We start from the raw sequence: 21,068 nt of genomic DNA on the forward strand, positions 1-21,068 counted from the left end.
CACTTACTCATATTAAAAGGAGAAGTTGAGACGTTGAAAGGAATCTATAAATTACTAAGTGTCTATGTGAACAGTGCTGTGCACATTATATATCACATTGCATTTAATCCTGATAATAATCTGAAATGGTTATCAGCAGCCCAATTTTATAGGTAAGAAAACTAAAGCACACAGAAATTAAGTGGCTTGACTAAGGCTAGACAGCTATCCGGTCTACCACACTGTAGTGGAAGGTAAGATGAGTTATAAAATAAGGGGGCTATCATTTCAATTGCAATATTCACCATTTCTTTCAGAGCAGTAACTCTGACAACTAATTGTTAGGTCAAGAACATAAACTTTGGAGATAGCAATAAGAACAAAATCATGGAATGCTTAATTAAATCACATGATTTCTGAGGCTTTATAAACCTGGAAGATTGGCAATTTGACAGATTCTAATGCCATCACAAAATTAACAGTTTGTGTCCAAAGCACTCATTCTAGCAAAAAGTCACTGAAGGCTAGAAGGTTTGAATAAGAGCCAGTTTTAGTGTTTGCAGTTGCTCTTTAATAACAATGCATCATCAAAAAACACTAGGTGTCAATAACCCAGTGCCAATGAAATATGGCAAACCTGCCTAAATTATTCTTTTCACCAATACTTGTGAATTCTGGCTCCTAATCTAATAAAATTCTTTAAAATAAAGCACTTCCATTTTATTGTCTCTCTGAGCCAAGAAGAGTCACAAGTTTTTGTTGGGATCTTTTCCCCTCTTCTAATAGCTTGGCACCATTAGTAGCAACTTTCATAGCAAGTAGGTCTTAATACATTTTTTTGCATTTAATCTTAATGTTTAAATTTAATTTTTAAATTAATTTTTTGTCAAGGTATAGTTGACAAATAAAAATTATTATTCTTTTTTGAGACAGAGTTTCACTCGTGTGCCCAGGCTGGAGTGCAATGGCGCGATCTTGGCTCACTGCAGCCTCTGCCTCTGGGTTCAAGCGATTCTCCTGCCTCAGCCTCCCAAGTAGCTGGAATTATGGGCGTGCACCTGTAATTTTATATTTTTAATAGAGACAGAGTTTCACCATGTTGGCCAGGCTGGTCTCCAACTCGTGACCTCAGGTGAGCAACCCACCTCGGCCTCCCAAAGTGTTGGGATTACAGGCATGAGCCACTGCATCCCGGGAGACAAATAAAAATTATATACTTATGATATACAATGTGATGTTTTGATGTATACATTGTGAAATGGTTAAATTGAGCTAATTACCATATCCATCACCTCACATACTTATTTTGGTTTTGTGAGAACATTTAAGATTTACTGTCTTTGCAGTTTAAAAAAAAAAAAGATTGTGTCACTCTGTTGCCCAGGCTGAAGTGCAGTGGTGTGACCATAGCTCACCACAGCTTTGAATTCCTGGGCCCCAGTGATCCCCTAGCCTACACCTCCTGAGTAGGTAGAACTATAGGCACAAGTCACCACACTCTGCTCTCCTTTACAAGTATATAATACATTATTATTAACTATAGTCACCATTGTTGTACAAAGGATCTCCAGAACTTATTCATCCTAACTGAAACTTTGTACCCTTTGACCTGTTCCCTCTCTTCCTCCCCAGAACCTGGAAATCATCATTCTACTCTGTTTCTGAATTTGACTTTTTAAGACTCCACTTATAAGTGAGATCATGTTTGTCTGTCTTGTCTTTTTTTTTTCCCTTACATATTTCTTCATTTGAAACCAAAAATAACATTTCACATTCTTTTATTCTTTCGTGTTTATATTCAGAATAAAAGTCAATGTTAGCATCCGGCAATGTTTGTAAGTTTTTAAATAAAGCCACATTGTCTTTCTATGCCTACCTTATTTCACTTTGCATAATGGCCTCCAGGTTCATCCACAATTAAGGTTGAATTGTGTGTGTGTGTGTGTGTGTGTGTGTGTGTGTGTGTGTGTGTGTGTTACATGTGGCTGTATCTCCAGCCTAGGCAACAGAGCAAAATCTTGTCTCTAACACAATAATAAATACAGGGATTAAAAAGGGATTAGAGGCCGGGCGTGGTGGCTCACGCTTGTAATCCCAGCACTTTGGGAGGCCGAGGCGGGCGGATCACGAGGTCAGGAGATCAAGACCATCCTGGCTAACATGGTGAAACCCCATCTCTGCTAAAAATACAAAAAATTAGCTGGGCATGGTGGCAGGTGCCTGTAGTCCCAGCTACTCAGGAGGCTGAGGCAGAAGAATGGTATGAACCCGGGAGGTGGAGCTTACAGTGAGCAGAGATCGCGCCACTGCACTCCAGCCTGGGTGACAGAGCAAGACTCTGTCTCAAAAAAAAAACAAAAACAAAAACAAAGGGATTAGAATAGGTATTCATAAGTATGGCTACACATGATATATATACACACACACACACACTCTCTCTCTACATTTCTTTATCCATTCATCTGTTGATGGACACTTAGGTTGATTCCGTATCTTGGCTATTGTGAATAAATGCTGCAATGAATACTAATACATTTTAAAGGAGTGAGGGGCTGGGTGTGGTGGCTCATGCCTGTAATCCCAACACTTTGGGAGGCAGAGGTAGGTAGACTGGTTGAGCCCAGGAGTTTGAGACCAGCCTGGGCAACATGGCAAAACCCCGTCTCTACAAAAAATACAAAAATTAGCCTGGCAGGTGGTGTGTCCCTATAGTCTTAGCTACTTGGGGGGCTGAGGTGGGAGGACTGCTTGAGCCCAGGAGGTCAAGGCTGCAGTGAGCTGTGATCATACCACTGCATTCCAGCCTGGGTGGCAGAGCGAAACTCTATTTGTAAAATAATAAAATATTAAAATTTAAATTAAATTTAAAAGGGGTTATTTCAGAATGATGTTAATGTGCCAGAGATGAGGAATGAAACATAGGCTGATCATTCACACAGGGATTAAAAGTAGGTATTCATATGTATAGCTACACATTGACATCAGGTATTCTACAGGCAAAGCATAGTTTTTCCTGTGTCTCAACCGTCCTCTTTGAAAAAATGAAAATAACCTTAAAGTATGTTATTGTTGAAGACAATGAAGGAGAATTGAGTTCTAGAATGGCTAGATGGATACAGACACAGCTGAAAGAGAAATAAAATCCTTAACATAGCTGTTTCTTCTGTATATAGAAAATAAGTCGAAATTGGAGTTGATATCAACTTCAGGTAGAAATGAAAACTAGTACAGTCTTTTTTATTTTTTTTTAATTTTTTAGAGACAGGCACATGCCATATGCCCGGTTAATTTTTAATTTTTATTTTTTGTAGAGATAGGGACTTATTCTGTCACCTGGCTGGGGTGCAGTGGCACAACCATAGCTCACTGTAACCTCAAACTCCTGGGCTCAAGTGATCCTCTTGCCTCAGTCTCCCAAAGTGCTGAGATTACAGGCAGGAGCTACCATACCTGGTCACCCTGCCCCTCTATCCATCCATCTACCCATCTATCCATCTATCTAATCCATCTATTTTAATTATTAGGGTGTGTGCGTGTGTGTTTAAGCAACAAGGTCTTGCTCTGTGGCCCAAGCTGGAGTACAGTGGCACAATCATAACTCAATGGAACTTTATACTCCCGGGCTCAAGGGATCTTCCCACATCAGCCTCCAGAGCAGCTGGGTCTACAGGCCCACACCACAAGGCCTGACTAGTTCTTGTGTGTGTGTTTTGTTTTGGAGAAACAAGGCCTTGCTATGTTACCCGGGATGGTCTCAAACCCCTGAGCTCAACTGATACTCCTGTCTCAGCCTCTCAAAGTGCTGGGATCACAGGTGTGAGCCACCAGTCTTTTTAGAACACAGTTTTACAATATGCAACTGAAGACCTTAAAATGAACATATATTGAAGAATATTTTACACAGAATCATCAGACCAATCAGATAATTTATGGTATATGGTTCTCAAACTTTAGCATGTATCAGAATCACCTGAAGGGTCTGTAAAACCATAGATTGCGGCTGGGCGCAGTGGCTCATGCCTGTAATCCCAGCATTTTGGGAGGCTGAGGTGGGCAGATCACTTGAGGTCAGGAGTTTGAGACCAGCCTGGCCAACATGGTGAAACCCTGTCTCTACTGAAAATACAAAAAATTAGCCAGGCATGATGGTGCACACCTGTAATCCCAGCTACTCAGGAGGCTAAGACCAGAGAAACACTTGAACCTGGGAGGCAGAGGTTGTAGTGAGCTGAGATCATACTGCACTCTAGCCTGGGCAACACAGTGAGTGATATGCCGTCTCAAACAAAACAAAACAAAACAACCACAGATTCCTGGGCCCCCAAACCAGGTTTCCAATTCAGTAGGTCTGGGTGGAGGCCAAGAATATGCACTTCTAACAAATTCCCAAGTAATGCTGGTATCTCTGGTCCAAGGACCAGGCTGAGAATCATTGATCTAACAAATGGACTTCTATGAAACCATTAAAAATGAAGATCTATATTCATCGATATGATATATACATGCAGTGGTGTACTGATAAGCCAGCTTGGGGAGGAATTCAGCAGGGAGAAAGAAGCCCTGCTTTGTAGCATTTGCCAAAGTCACTGATGTAGCTAATACCACCATTGCTAATATCAACCTACCAACAATTTGGGCTTGCATAATTTCTTAATTATTGGCTCTGGTGAGCTAGTGAAAGCTGGCCCAAGCACACTAACTAGAAAAATATCTAAAAAGATATAAGGCAAAATGGTAATTAAGCAGTTATCTTTGGGTAAGAGAATTATGGGAATTTTCTTAATGGCTTTCTGTATTTTCTTAACTGTTTTATGAGCATTCTCACTTTTATAATAAAAATCTATTAACAATTAAAAATGAAGTTATTTGCATTGGCTATATCTTTCTGGTCATTAAATATTCACGCACACATTCATTCATATATATATATATATATATGTCTATAAAGGTTTGGATTAAGAGTTCTGTATAGTTGGAAGTTTTGCACCCCCTCTAGAGAAGACACTGATATTTAAACATTAAGACCAAGTCTGCTACTGCACTCTTCTTCTGTGTTAACCTGGCCTTGACAAAGTGGAAAAAGAAAGAATGGTAAAGGCCCAGCTGAGAAGTCTTTGAACTCTAGCCCTGGAGCATCAAGGGCTATATGTGTCTGTTTACAAAACTAAGCATTAACAGCTGCCCTAGAATTCAAGCGGAAAATAGCCTAAGACAGCCTGCAATGCACGTGCTATAAAACCCAGTTTCACAAAAACAGCAGGAACATAATCCCTCTAGCTTTGCCACATAAAAATGTAGGTTTAACAGTTCACCAAATTGTTAATGAGAAAAAAATCAAAAATAGCTTAAATATCCCACAACAGAAGATTAAATAATTTAAGGCTATAAAATGAAATATGCACCTATTAAATGGTGATATTTTAAAATGTCTAACAACATGGGGAAATGGTCATAAATTATTGTGAAAGGAAAAAATGTAAGAAAACTGTGTATATAATCCCATTAACAAACTACACATTTGTATATGAGAGACAGAGACACAGAGAGAGAAAGAGAGAGAGAGAATGAGAGAGAGAGTGTGTGTGTGTGTGTGTTTGTGTGTGTGTGTAACGACCAGAAAGATATAGCCAAGGTTAATAGCAATTATCTTTGGATTAGGGTATTACAGATGATCTTTTTATATTTGCCCATTTGCCCATTTGTATTTTCAAAAATATCTACAACAAATATATATTATTTGAGTTTTTTTTTTTTTTAGTCACTAAGCAGGGGAAACCCAAATGGTAACAAGTAAATGAAAAGATGCCCAACCTCACACTCAATCACAGAAATAGAAATTAAAACAATATACTTCTTAATTCCCATCAGATTGACAAGGCTAAACAGATGGATAAGACCAAATATTGGTGAGTATTTAAGGAAACAGGAATCCTAATTCACTGTTGGTGGGAGCATAAACTGGGTAGCCATTCTAAAAAACATTTGGCAATATTTAATGAAATTAAGTATGTGTATGGGCCACAAGTCAGCAATTCCTTTTCTCGGTATATACTAGAGTAACCTTTGCACACATCAGTAGTATATATGCATAAGGATGTACACAGCAGCACTATTTGTGTTAGTTTTCAACACACCTACGTATCAATTATTAGAGAAATATACAAGTAAAATGTGGAAATACATATACAACGGAACATTATACAACAGTCGGTTTTTGTCAACTAGATTTACAAATACAGTATATGCTTGCATAATTCCTTTTGATCAAAAAAGAATAAATAAGATTCGGAGCATAATAACATTATACAGCTTAAAAACACATACACATAGGGCCGGGCGTGGTGGCTCACACCTGTAATCCCAGCACTTTGGAAGGCCAAGGTGGGTGGATCACCTGAGGTCAGGAGTTCGAGACCAGCCTGGCCAACCTGGTGAAACCCCATTTCTAGCAAAAATACAAAAAATTAGCTGGGTGTGGTGGCAGACGCCTGTAATCCCAGCTACTCAGGAGGCTGAGGCAGGAGAATCACTTGAACCTGGAAGGCGGAGGCTGCGATGAGCTGAGATCACTCCACTGCACTCCAGCCTGGATGACAGAGCGAGACTCAGTCTCCAAAAAAAAAAAAAAAACACATACACATAAAACAATAGGAAAATATTTCAAAAATAAGCACATATTTACATTAAGTATATTAAATACAGTTGGCCCTCCATATCCATGGGTTCAACCAACTGTGGATTTAAAATATGCCAGAGCCGGGCACGGTGGCTCATGCCTATAATCCCAGCACTTTGGGAGGCTGAGGCGGGTGGATCACCTGAAGTCTGGAGTTAGAAACCAGCCTGACCAACATGGAGAAACCCTGTCTCTACTAAAAATATAAAATTAGCCGGGTATGGTGGCGCATGCCTGTAATCCCTCCTACTTGGGGGGCCGAGGCAGGAGAATCGCTTGAACCCAGGACACAGAGGCTGTGGTGAGCCGAGATTGCACCATTGCACTCCAGCCTGGGCAACAAGAGTGAAACTATGTCTTTAAAAAAAAAAAAAGAAAAAGAAAAAGGAAAGAAAATATGCCAGAAAAAAAAAGGCTTAGCCATATGCAGTGGCTCACATCTGTAATTTCAACAACTCCGGAGGCTAAACCAGGAGGACTGCTTGAGGCCAGGAGTTTGAGCTTGCAGTGAACTATGACTACACCACTGCACTCCAGCATGGGCAACACAGCAAGAGCCTGCCTCTAAAAAATAAATAAACAGGTCAGGCACGGTGGCTCACACCTGTAATCCCAACACTTTGGGAGGACAAGGCCAGTGGATCACTTGAGGCCAAAAGTTTGAGACCAGCCTAGCCAACATGGAGAAACCTCATTTCTACAAAAAATACAAAAATTAGCTGGATGTGGTGGCGTCTGTAATCCCAGTGACTCGGGAGGCTGAGGCAGGAGAATTGTTTGAACCCAGGAGATGGAGGTTGCAGTGAGCTGAGATCGTGGGCGACGGAGTGAGACTCTGTCTCAAAAAACAAAAACAAAAACAAAAGTGAAAATGTGGCCGGGCGCGGTGGCTCAAGCCTGTAATCCCAGCACTTTGGGAGGCCGAGACGGGTGGATCACAAGGTCAGGAGATCGAGACCATCCTGGCTAACACGGTGAAACCCCGTCTCTACTAAAAAAAAAAATACAAAAAAATTAGCCGGGCGAGGTGGCGGGCGCCTGTAGTCCCAGCTACTCGGGAGGCTGAGGCAGGAGAATGGCGTGAACCCGGGAGGCGGAGCTTGCAGTGAGCCGAGATCGCGCCACTGCACTCCAGCCTGGGCGACAGAGCGAGACTCCGTCTCAAAAAAAAAAAAAAAAAAAAGTGAAAATGTATAAATGAATAAGAAAGCAAGTGAGCTATCAAGTCATGAAGAGAAGACATGAAAGAACTTTAAATGCACATTACTAAGCGAAAGAAGCCAATCTGAAAAGGCTACATATACTGTATGATTCCAGCTATATGACATTCTGGAAAAGGCAAAACTATGGAGACAGGAAAAGGATCAGTGGTTACCAAAGGTTAGGTGAGAGGAAGGGATGGACAGTCAGAGCACACAGAATCTTTAGGGTAGTAAAACTATTTTGCATGGATGCATGTCAGTACATTTGCCAAAATCCACTGAAAGTACAACACCAAGAATAAATTCTAATATAACCTAAGGACTCTAGGTGAAAATAATGTGTCAATGTGGGTTTATCGATTATAACAAATTATGAAACATATAATTAGTCTTCCTCCCCTTTCTTGACATATACCTCATAAAACCATTGGCACCTCTGGAGTGATGAGTATCTTTTACATGCTAATGAGATCTCTAGATAGTTTCAAGGATAAAGGCTGGTCATCTGAAAGACCAAGGCATAAGAGGGTTGGGATTTCCAGCCCCAGCCCCCAACCTCCAGAGAGGGAAGAGGAGCTGAAGGATAAGCTGATTACAAATGGCCAACGACTTAATCAATCATGCCTATGTAATGAGGCTTCCATAAAAACCTGAAAGGACAGCGTTTGGAGAGCTTCTGGACAGATGAACACATGGAGGTTCCTGGAGGGTGGCACACCTGAAGAAGGCATGGAAGATCCATGCCGCTTTATACCTTGCCCTATGCATCTCTTCCATCTGTCTCATTTGTAATATCCTTTATAATAACCCTATAAATGCAAACGAAGTGTTTCCCTGAGTTCTGTGAGCCACTCTAGCAAATTAACTGAACCAAAAGAGGGAGCTGTGGTAACCCTGATTTATGGCTAATCAGCCAGAAGCACAGGACACAACCTGGGGCTGGCAATTGAAGTAGGGGATTGAGCCCTCAACCTGTGGGATCTGATTCTATCTCCAAGTAAATAATATCAGAATTGAGTTAAAATGTAGGATACCCAGCTGGTGTCTGCCAAAGAATTGAGTGGTTGCTGGTAGATAGAAATCCCCATACATTTTGGTAACCAGAGATGCTGTGTTATATTGAGTTTGCATTCGTTTGATTTTTCTTATATCTCCTGTGTACTATTCTGGTAAGGAATGTTGACAGTAAGAGAGACTGTGGGTTTGTGGGGGCAACAGGTATATGGAAAGTCTCTATTTTTTTTGCTCAATTTTGCTATAAACCTGAAACTGTTCTAAAAAAATTAAGTCTTACAAAAACTAACCAAAAAAACAAACAAAAAAAAAACGGGATGGTACTCATGAACAATAACAATTAACTGGCTATAAACAAACAAAACAAAGAAGTACAGATCTGGAAGGTTCATGTAAAAGGCACCAGAGCACATCCATATGTACAAGGGAAACCACTAACAAAATATGTAAGACTAGATTTTTTTTTTTTTTTTTGAGACAGAGCCTTGCTCTGTCGCCCAGGCTGGAGTGCAGTGGTGCGATCTCGGCTCACTGCAAGCTCTGCCTCCTGGGTTCACGCCATTCTCCTGTCTCAGCCTCCCGAGCAGCTGGGACCACAGGTGCCTGCCACCATGCCCGGCTAATTTTTTGTATTTTTAGTGGAGACGGGGTTTCACCATGCTAGCCAGGATGGTCTCGATCTCCTGACCTTGTGATCCGCCCACCTCGGCCTCCCAAAGTGCTGGGATTACAGGCGTGAGCCACTGCATTGGGCCTAAATTTGTTTTTGAGACAGGGTCTCAGTCTCACCCAGGCTGGAGAGCAGTGGGGTGCAATCAGAGCTCACTGCAGCCTCAAACTGCTGGGCTCAAGTAATCTTCCTGCCTCAGCCTTCATGAGTAGCTATGACCACGTGCACACACCACCATGTCCAGCTAAATTTTTAGGATTTTTTGTAATGACAAGGTCTCACTATGTTTGCCCAGGCTGGAATCAAACTCCTGAGCTCAAGTGATTCCTCTGCCTCAGCCTCCCAAAGTGCTAGCATTACAGGCGTGAGCCACTGTACCCAACCAAAAACTTTTTTTTTTTTTTTTTTTTTTTTTTTTTGAGACGGAGTCTCGCGCTGTCGCCCAGGCTGGAGTGCAGTGGCGCGATCTCGGCTCACTGCAAGCTCCGCCTCCCGGGTTCACGCCATTCTCCTGCCTCAGCCTCCTGAGTAGCTGGGACTACAGGCGCCCACCACCGCGCCCGGCTAATTTTTTGTATTTTTAGTAGAGACGGGGTTTCACTGTGGTCTCGATCTCCTGACCTTGTGATCCGCCCGCCTCGGCCTCCCAAAGTGCTGGGATTACAGGCGTGAGCCACCGCGCCCGGCCCCAAAAACTTTTTAATCATCGTGGAAACAGACCTCATAATTCAAATCCAGTTTCTGCAGCTATTTTTCTTCAACAGATGAAGAAAAATACTACTAATCAACAATACCTCCTTGATCACAAATAAATTTCTAGAAAAAATGATTGATTCCCTATCTGCTATATGGATCCTAAAACATAAAAATAATAACTAAAAATAGCAGGAGCAGATGCCTTTTACTGAGAGCCCATAAATTATTGCACCGTACGTATAATATCTAATCTTTCTAACAATCCTCAGAGATTACACACTACATTACTATCTCAGAGAGATTAACTGATTTGCCTAAGAACACACAACAACTATGTAGTATAACCAGGAATCAAATACAATCTTCTACTATAAAGTCTGTGCTCTTTCATTCTACCCCAATGTCCATATACCAAACAATTATAACAATAATATCTTCCATTGTAGCACCTCCAATGTATTAGGCACTGTATTAGGTACTTTACATAAATTATCTCCTTCATACTTCACGACTGCCCTAAAAGTCAGATATTATTAATTCCATTTTACAGATGAGGAAATAGAGGCTTATAAATTCAGTAACTTGCCCAATGTCTCAAGATTCAAGCCAAGTTTCACTTTGCATTATCAAAAGTTCACTTTCACAACTAAATTTAAAACTCTTTACTATTTTTAGTCCTTTTGTTCTCCACACTATCCAGTTAAATGTTACTATGTAATAATAAAGCACCTATGTGCTGAACAAATGAACACAATTTTGATATAAAATAAATATAATCATATAACTGTGACAGATGTTAACTGGTTACTCAAAAAGTCATTCCCAAATCCCTACTCCCTCCTTGCCTCTCATTACAGAGGCCAAAAGACGAAAACAGCTAGAGGTGACCATATGACCCAATTTTGGCCCTTGGAACATTAGAAGTGACTTGCTGGAATCAATAATAAGAAAGCTTTTCCTTGGCAGTGTCTTTTTCCTTCTTCCTTGAATGTAGGTGGAAGGCTGGAGCTGCAGTAGCTGTCTTAAGACCATGAAAGGCCAAGTAAATCACAAATTCATAGGCCCCAGCAATGTTGAACCATTAAAGCAACATGAGCAACTGCCAACTTCAGATTTATGTAAGCTTTATAGTCGGGTTTTCAATTACTTACAGCTTGATTCACCCCTTATATATCACCGTATCAGAAACTCTACCACAATTTTAACTGTAAGTAACTTCCTGGCCAATAATTAAAAACGAAGTCACGTACTAGTTCTAAATTAGTCTGACAAAATTACAATCTCCTGATGAGGACTATTTTGAGTGGGAGCTGTGAGAAGATAGAGCTGAGGAAAGAATGAGAGACAAGAATACAGAATCAGGGAGCTCCCTAGGCTCTGAATTGCGCACGTGGTTAAGAGCTCAGACTCTCAAAATAATCACCAAGAGTATATCATCAGAAGGGACACATCCTTGAATAATAATATAAGCCTTCAAGAGATTGGTGGGGCATGGCAGCTCATGCCTGTAACCCCAGCACTTTGGGAGGCCAAGGCAGGCAAATAACTTGAGGCCAGGAGTTTGAGACCAACCTGGCCAACATGGCGAAACCCTGTCTCTATTAAAAATACAGAAAAAAAGAGGCCGGGTGTGGTGGCTCACGCCTGTAATCCCAGGACTTTGGGAGGCCAAGGTGGGCAGATCATGAGGTCAGGAGTTTGAAACCAGTCTGGCCAATATGGTGAAACCCCGTCTCTACTAAAAATACAAAACTTAGCCAGGTATGGTGGCACGGCCCTGTAGTCCCAGCTACTCAGGAGACCGAGGCAGAAGAATCACCTGAACCCCAGAGGCGGAGGTTGCAGTGAGTCAAGATCGCCTGGGTGACAGAGCAAGACTCCGTCCGAAAAAAAAAAAGATTAGCCAGGCATTGTGGCGCACGTCTGTCATCCCACCTACTCGGGAAGCTGAGACACAAGAATCACTTGAGCCTGGGAAGCAGAGGTTGCAATGAGCTGAGATTGTGCCACTGAACTCCAGTGTGGGCGACAAAGCAAGGCTATGTCTCAAAAAACAAAAAAAGGTTTTTAAAAAAAAAAAAAAAAGAGAGAGATAACATGCTTCAAAACAAAAGTTAAGACTCTTGTCCAAAAAAATTCAAAATTAATTTTCTTAGGTATGATCAGGTCTTGGGGTTACAGGAAAAAAATAGTTTGCATTTAATAATAAATGTTTACTGAAGTATAACATCCTTTTTCTTAGAAGATGCATGCTCAAGTATTTAGAGGTAAATTATCATGATGTCTGCAACTTACTTTCAAGTGGTTTATATAAAAGAGGATACATACATATTAGAATACACATATAAAGTATGGGAAAATATGAAAAAATATTTCAATATCAGTGGGGGATATACAGATGTTCAACATACGTCTTACAACATTCTGCACATTTGAAATATCGCATAATAAAAAGTTAATGTTAATTTCCTGGTTTTGGTATTGTACTACAGCTATGTAGCTATGTAACTGGGTAAAGGACACAGAGGATTTCATTTTCCTATTTGTATACCTTTCTGTGAATCTAAAATTATTTCTTTTCTTTTTTTTTCTTTCCTTTTTTTTTTTCTAGAGACGGAGTCTTGCTCTGTCACCCAGGCTGGAGTGCAATGGTGTGATCTTAGCTCACTGCAACCTCCGCCTCCTGGGTTCAAGCAATTCTTCTGTCTCAGCCTCCCGAGTAGCTGGGATTACAGGCATGCGCCACCGTGCCCAGCTGATTTTTATATTTTTAGTGGAGACAGGGTTTCACCATGTTGGCCAGGCTGGTCTCGAACTCCTGACCTAGTGACGTGCCCGCCTCCGCCTCCCAAAGTGCTGGGATTACAGACGTGAGAAAATTATTTCAAAGCAAAAAATTAAAAATGTTGGGAAGATTTCTTGCTTGGTAAGATGAAGTAAATACATCTCCCTTTATCTTCCAGTTAACTATAACACTGGGACAGAATGCATGAACAGCTATTTGAAGACGCTGTAAATATCACAGGTGGATCCAGGGAAATCACCAGAATTCCAACTACCCCCAAACCAGCTATGAGTTTATCATTTTTTTTCCCTCTAGTATCCTCCAACCTGAACTCAACACAACCTAAAACCCAGAACTGAGCACAATGGTGCAGGCGGAGAGAGAAACACAACCCTCTAGCTCTGGCTCAAGGCCAGTAAAGGGAACTCCTATAGCTCAGAGAAGATGAGGGAAATCCTTTGGGTATTTTTTTCTCTTTTTTTTTTTTTTTTTTTTGACAGGGTCTCACTCTGTTTCCCAGGCTAGAATGCAGTAGCACAATCACAGCTCGCCACAACCTCAAACTCCTGGGCTCAAGTTATCCTCCCGCCTCGTCCCCCCAGAGTGCTAGCATTACAGGTGTGAGCCACTGTGCTCAGCAGCTTGGGAAAACTCCATACTCTCATGTGTCAGTCCCCAGGTCATCCATGGTGGGGGCAGCAGCAACAGCAGAAGAATCTGGGAATGGAAAGCCACCTCCAGGAACAAAACTTTTGAAGGAAGGGAACCTTTCTCTCCATCCAGTGGAGCCTTGCCTCCAAGTGGGCAGGACAAACTCCATTGTTTTGGGTTTTTTCCCTTCTCTTTCTGTCTGTAGGAAAGTGACCCCATAAGGTTGTTTATGAACTGCTGGGCTCATCCTCAACCTGTGTAGGTATGCATCTGATATCAACCGGCATAATAAAAACTTTGATAACTGAGATAATGAATAGACCTACACCCAGATCCCAGACTGACCACTGGATGAAACACTTGTGGGACAGATCTGAATAACACTGCCAAAGCTCAGAAAACTGAATTTATATGGAACCACAACCCACCGAAGACTAAAATAAAAATACCAATATTCTCCACAGAATATAAAGAAAACTGGCCAGGCACAGTGGCTCATGCCTGTAATCCCAGAACTTTGGTAGGCCGAGACAGGCAGATCACATGAGGTCAGGAGTTCCAGACCAGCCTAGCCAACATAGCAAAATCCCATCTCTACTAAAAATATAAAATTAACCAGGCATGGTGGTGCACACCTGTAATCCCAGCTACTTGAGGTGGGGATCACACCTGTAATCCCAGCACTTTGGGAGGCTGAGGCAGGCAGATCACTGAAGGTCAGGAGTTCAAGTCCAGCCTGGCCAACATGGTGAAACCCCATCTCTACTAAAAATACAAAAATTAGCCAAGTGTGGTGGCGCATGCCTGTAATCTCAGCTATTTTGGAAGCTGAGACACGAGAATCACTTGAACCTGGGAGGTGGAAGGTGCACTGAGCCAAGATCACACCACTACCCTCCAGCCTAGGAGACAGAGCAAGACTGTCTCAAAAAAATACATAAGTAAATAAAATAAATAAATAATAATAATAACGGGTATAGAGCTTCAGTTTTGCAAGATCAAAGGAGTTCTGAATATTGGCTGCAGAGCAATGTGAATGCACTTAACATTTAAAGATGGTTAAAATGGTAAATTTTTATGATATGCTAATTACTTCCCTACTCCAAATGTTAAACACTTTTGTTAAACACTTCATTCACAGAAAGTACTATACCTTTTAATAATTAGGACTAGAGGGTACAGGAGGGTTAGGAGTAATAAAAAAGTCATGTAACTTCTGTATTAACAAAAACCTGTAAAAACATGAACTGAATGTTGTTTTTCAAATAAGAATCATTGTAATTTTAGAACCAGGAATCTCATTTTTTTTTTTTTTTGAGACGGAGTCTGGCTCTGCCGTCCAGGCTGGAGTGCAGTGGCCGGATCTCAGCTCACTGCAAGCTCCGCCTCCCGGATTTACGCCTTTCTCCTGCCTCAGCCTCTCGAGTAGCTGGGACTACAGGCGCCCGCCACCTCGCCCGGCTAGTTTTTGTATTTTTTAGTAGAGACGGGGTTTCACCGTGTTAGCCAGGTCTCGATCTCCTGACCTCGTGATTCGCCCGTCTCGGCCTCCCAAAGTGCTGGGATTACAGGCTTGAGCCACCGCGCCCGGCCAGGAATCTCATTTTAAAAAATGGTAAGTAGGAGAACACTAATCTCTAAGCAATATAACTTACTTCTTCCAGAATTACTAAAAGTCCTTTTTGCATTTTAAAATAATTTGTACAGGCCCTGCACAGTGGTGCACACCTATAGTCCCAGCTATGCAAAGACACAGGTACGCTATGATCGCGCCTATGAATAGCCACAGCACTCCAGCCTTGGCAATACATAGTAAGACCTGTCGCTAAAAAAATAAATACATAAAAATAAAATTAACTTTACATAGTCATGTATCTTTACCCAAGAACTTTATCATTTACTTCCTTCCAAGGATTACATAAAGTACCAAAATAAACACTACCATATTTGTAATTTCTTAAGAGTGTTTAGGAACTTTTGTTATTTGTTTCAGAGAACAGTATTTCACTATTTGAGAGATTTTCATCCCCTTAGGTACAGGCCTACAGAAGATAATGTATTCAATAGATCTGTATCAGATATCAGCAATTAACCTACTCTGACTTCTTAAAAGCAAAAGGGAGCTAAAAACAAATGTTTAAAACAAAAAGTCAAGTTAAATGCTTAAAGGCTTTCTGTATGCTTGCACATATATGCATATATTTGTTATTTAAGATATAGTATTTTACATTACCTATAATCATTATTCCTAATCTGTCTATTGTAAAATACCTTATCTTGGTTTTATTTATTTATTTTTGGGTTTTTTTAGAGACAGAGTCTCTCTCTGTCACCCAGGCTGGAGTGCAGTGGCACAGATCTCAGCTCACTATAACCTCCACCTCCTGGGCTCAAGGGATTCTCCCACTTTAGCCTCCAGAGTAGCTGGGGTTACAGGCGTGCACCACCACACCCAGCTAATTTTTTGTATTTTTAGTAGAGACGGGGTTTCCCTATTTTGGCCAGGCTGGCCTCCAACTCCCTGCCTCAAGTAATCCACCCATCTGGGCCTCCCAAGGTGCTGGGACGGCAGGAGTGAGCCACTATGCCAGGCCTCATCTTGTTTTTAAATGCAAAAAAAAAAACAAAACTCACTCCTGTCATCCCAGCCCTTTGGGAGGCCAAGGTGAGCAGATGGCTTGAGCCTGCGAGTTCAAGACAAGCCTGGGCAATACAGCAAAACCCCATTTCTACAAAAAATACAAAAATTAGCCAGGCATGGAAGCTTGCATCTGTAGTCCCCATTACTCTGGAGACTGAGATAAGAGGAGCACTTGAGCCCGGGAGGCGGAGGCTATAGTGCTAACTGCACTCCTCCCTGGGCAAAAGAGGAAGACCCTATCTCAAAACAAAACAAAAACAAAAACAGCTTTCTCAATTACTGTACCTTTTGAACTAAAATATATTGTTTCACAAAAATCAGTCAATTCTGATCATTAACATTTGAGAATTAACAAACTTCTGATATTGCCTCTATTGACACACTAGGTGGTTCAGTTTTTCTCCATTATAGAATTTTACCTGCAAATACTAGGGAAATAGTGCTGAGCCAACTCTGTTAAATTAAACTCATTATGATGTAAATCACTTTGGAATGAGAAAGTATCTAGATAGCAAGAAAATCTTCTGGGTCTTCTGCTTCCTAAAGCCTATTGTCCATTCCTATAGTGAACAGACGACAATCACATGTAATGTTTACAGAATTCTCTAAAAATATTTTCCATCACATCCAGAATTTGAGTATTAGTTATATTCAAACCTGCCACAGGCAGTTTATATAACTGGTGGCAGTCAATAAGGCAACCAAATACTCTATAACTTTGCAGTTTTCTCATCCCACTGAAAAAACTTGGCCAGGCGTGATGGCTCAACGCCTGTAATCCCAGCACTTTGGGAGGCCGAGGCATGTGGATCACGAGGTCAGGAGATCGAGACCATCCTGACCAACATGGTGAAACCCCATCTCTACTAAAAATACAAAAAATTAGCTGGGCGAGGTGGCACATGCCTGTAGTTCCAGCGACTCGGGAGGCTGAGGTAGGAGAATGGTGTGAACCTGGGAGGCGGAGCTTGCAGTGAGCGGAGACTGTGCCACTGCACTCCAGCCTGGGTGACAGCGCAAGACTCCGTCTCAAAAAAAAGAAGAAAAACTTAAGATATTTACCAGAAATTTAGCACAATCCTGGAAAAATTGTACACAATCCTGTACAATCCTGAAAAAGACTTCCCTTAAAGAAACAGAGACAGACAAAACAAACATGGAGGTATATAATGATTATATTGGCATTCGGTCCTCAAATTTATATTGGAAATCAATTTCCCAAATAATTCTCAAATTATTCAAACAAACAAGAAAAAAAAAGACCCAAGTAGGCTTTGAACTAACACGTTCTTAAAACAACAACAACAACAACCCAACTCCAAACTACAAATCTTATCTTCCATCTTGTTTATAAACTCTCTACTTTTGATTGTAGCAGTATACTGTTTTGTTGACACAAAAGAAAATTCCAGGCCAGATACAGTGGCTCATCCCTATAATCACAACACTTTGGGAGGCTGAGGACGGTGGATCACCTGAGGTCAGGAGTTCAAGACCAGCCTGACCAGCATGGTGAAACCCCATCTCTACTAAAAACACAAAATTAGCCAGGCGTGGTGGCACATGCCTACAATCCCAGCTACTTGGGAGGCTGAAGCAGGAGAATCACTTCAACCCAGGAAGCAGAGGTTGCAGTGAGCCGAGATTATGCCATTGCATTCCAGCCTGGGCAACAAGAGCAAAACTCTTTCTATAAAGAAAGAAAGAAAAGGAAGAAAAGAAAGAAAGAAAATTCCAAATCTATTTCACTTTTTTTCTGTTTAGACATCTTATTTTCAATATCATACTCTACTACACAAGAACACATCAAATTCTTATTGAACTCATACACCATAATATCCTGCAAATATTCCTCTTTTTAATATATTTCATGTTATCTATATTACCTTAAAAGTAATACAAATCGTGGCAAATATTTTCCAAAGATGCCTACAACATTAGATTCCATCCCATATGCTCTTCTTACAATGTGATGTTGATCTTTCAAGTGGTGGGGTCTATGTCCACAGCTTCCTTGAAACCTGGGAGGACCTTTACAACTACATCAACTGGTAGGACAGAGCAAAGTAACACTATGTGACTTCCAAAACCAAGTCAAATATGCCATGCACCTTTGCCTTCCTCTCGAGATGCTCTCTCTGTTGGAACCCAGGTACCATGCTGTGAAGAAGCCGAGCAGCCACAAGGAGAGGTCACATGAAGGTGTTCTTGCCAACAGCCAGCATTAACCACCAGATATGTGAGTGAGCAAGCCTGCCTTCAAATGATTCCGGTTCCCAGCCACTGAGCCACTCCAACCCTTCTAGCCATCTTACCTCATGCTATATGTTAACAGAGACAAGTATCCCTACCAATCAAGCCTTGCTCAAATTGCAAATACATGAACAAAATAAATGACTGTTGTTTTAAGCCACTAAGTTTGAGGTACTTTGTTACACAGCAATAGATAACTGCAACACAAGCTCATAAATACAATCAGGAAAACAGACAAAAAGAAAAACAATTTTAATTATTCTAAGTTTTACCATTATAAAACATTTTGACACACATCTTACAATTAAGAAAACGTTTTGCCCTACCCACCTAATATTCCAAGTGATTTTATCAGGACAAAGGGTTATATTTGTAAAGGCAATAAAATGTTTGTATCTAACTACAAACAGGAAGAAAGACTGTTAGCCTTCAATCCACTTTGCTTATCCTTAAATATCTCTTTCACTTACCTGTCCTAAGTGAGGTGTCTGAGGATTGCTGGCCCACCAATATTCCAATCTATGGATATAGATCAAGACCTTGAGTTGTAACAGCAGCTGCACTGGCACTTTTCCCCAGAAGAAGTTGCTTAAGCCTCAAATCTGAAATTTTCAAGTAAAGAAAATCTTAAATATACATACCTCCTTTCAATCACTTAAAATTTCACTTCTATAGTTGAGTAAGGACTGATGGAGTTGGTTAGGATACATGGAAGTGAATGCACAGGTTTCACTAAAAATAGAGTTGCCCTGTGCAATTCTTGAAACAGGGCAAAAATAATAACAATTTTAAAAACTGAGGTGGATAATATGCATTCAGGTTCCAGCCTTACATTCTTAAAAGCTATATGATCTCAGTTAAGTAACAAATTCTCTGTGCATAAGTCTGATCATGTGATGAAGACTGAGGGAACCAGATCAAAATTTTGAGCTAGGAGTCAGCAGACCTGGATCATTCTCCCTTGCTGTAAGAACTTTGATACGTCTCTATGGGCTCGATTTTATCATCTCTAAAAGGGGAGGGTTGAATTAAATAGTGGTTGTTCAAATCTAACTCCTGAACAGATGCCAGCCATGACTAAAAACTATTTATAAAGTTACCAATTATGCTTACTATGAGACTGTCCTTCCTACATTTTTGGTGTTAAAATGGCTTATTTTATGAGATTATGTGACAGTAGCAGTAGATGGTAGCAGTTGTTAAAGTTCTCCGTAGTCAAAATAAAGAGCTGTAATTCTGTGTAAGCAATCTATAAATTCTTTTTAGAAATTCTAGTGTCTGTATGATTTACGAGAACTCTAAAATTCCTTATACTTCTGACATCCTACATACTCACTATTCAACTAATATTTATTAGGTATCCAATATGTAACAGGTTGCTGGGCTTGTTGCTGGGCTACCCAAAACCTAAGATTAGTCCCTCCTCTGAAAAGCTCCCAATTTTAATAGGGAAATAGACACATATATCTCAAATATAATATAAATGGGTTAAGTCTTCTAATACAGGTTATGAATCTTATAATACATGGGAGGAAGAATGATAGAATGGATTTTGTTTTGTATTTTGGAGACTGGGTCTCGCTCTGTCTGCCGGCCTGAAGTGCACTGGCGTGATCTCGGCTCACTGCAGCCTCAACCTGCCAGGCTCAAGAGATCCTCTCACCTCTGCCTCCTGAGTAGCTGGGACTACAGGCATGTGCCACCATGACCGGCTAATTTTTGGGGGGAGGTAGAGGGTGGGGGTGGGGGTAGGTACAGATGAGGTCTCACTATGTTGCCCAGGCTGAATGAATGAATTTTACAACTTAATAAGCTTTTAAAGTGAGTTTTGTAGTTGTAGGATGAGTTAATTATAACCTCTTTAAACCTCAGTTTATTTGTAAAACAATAATGATTACAGATACCAGAGTTGTGGTACACAGATAAGATGCTATAAAAGGCCATTACAAAAAGTGAAAACGTTCAGCTCACACACCTTCCAGGAGACAAAAAAAAAAAATCATTTAATAATGACACGGTGCAAAAAGAGTGTAAATATGTATTTGTTTAAAACACTGTAAAACTCAGTGGTGCTTTTCTTCACTAGCTTCTAAGCAGCTGAAGGTTATAACCAAGTTTGCACCACTTTATATTCCTAGCATCTAGTACAATGCCTAATAAATAGCCAGCATCAATAAACAGTTTATTAGAAAAACTGATTGAGCCGGGCGCGGTGGCTCAAGCCTGTAATCCCAGCACTTTGGGAGGCCGAGACGGGCGGATCACGAGGTCAGGAGATCGAGACCATCCTGGCTAACACGGTGAAACCCCGTCTCTACTAAAAATACAAAAAAACTAGCCGGGCGAGGTGGCGGGCGCCTGTAGTCCCAGCTGCTCGGGAGGCTGAGGCAGGAGAATTGCGCGAACCCGGCAGGCGGAGCTTGCAGTGAGCGGAGATCTGGCCACTGCACTCCAGCCTGGGCGACAGAGCGAGACTCCGTCTCAAAAAAAAAAAAAAAAAA

The 21,068-nt window shown here is 41.0% G+C and overlaps 1 protein-coding gene across 7 annotated transcripts in view; it reads right to left on the reverse strand.

The window, feature by feature from the left end:
- Positions 1 to 21,068, reverse strand: part of NUMB (NUMB, endocytic adaptor protein) — a 194,363-nt gene that overhangs the window by 123,978 nt on the left and 49,317 nt on the right. For all 7 annotated transcript variants that reach the window (XM_025391615.1, XM_025391611.1, XM_025391613.1 and 4 more), the window contains one exon: positions 19,038 to 19,169. The gene's annotated coding sequence lies outside the window, so the exon portion shown is untranslated. The remainder of the gene's footprint in view (positions 1 to 19,037; positions 19,170 to 21,068) is intronic.

Source organism: Theropithecus gelada, chromosome 7b (assembly GCF_003255815.1).
Source record: "Theropithecus gelada isolate Dixy chromosome 7b, Tgel_1.0, whole genome shotgun sequence".
NCBI lineage: Eukaryota > Metazoa > Chordata > Mammalia > Primates > Cercopithecidae > Theropithecus > Theropithecus gelada.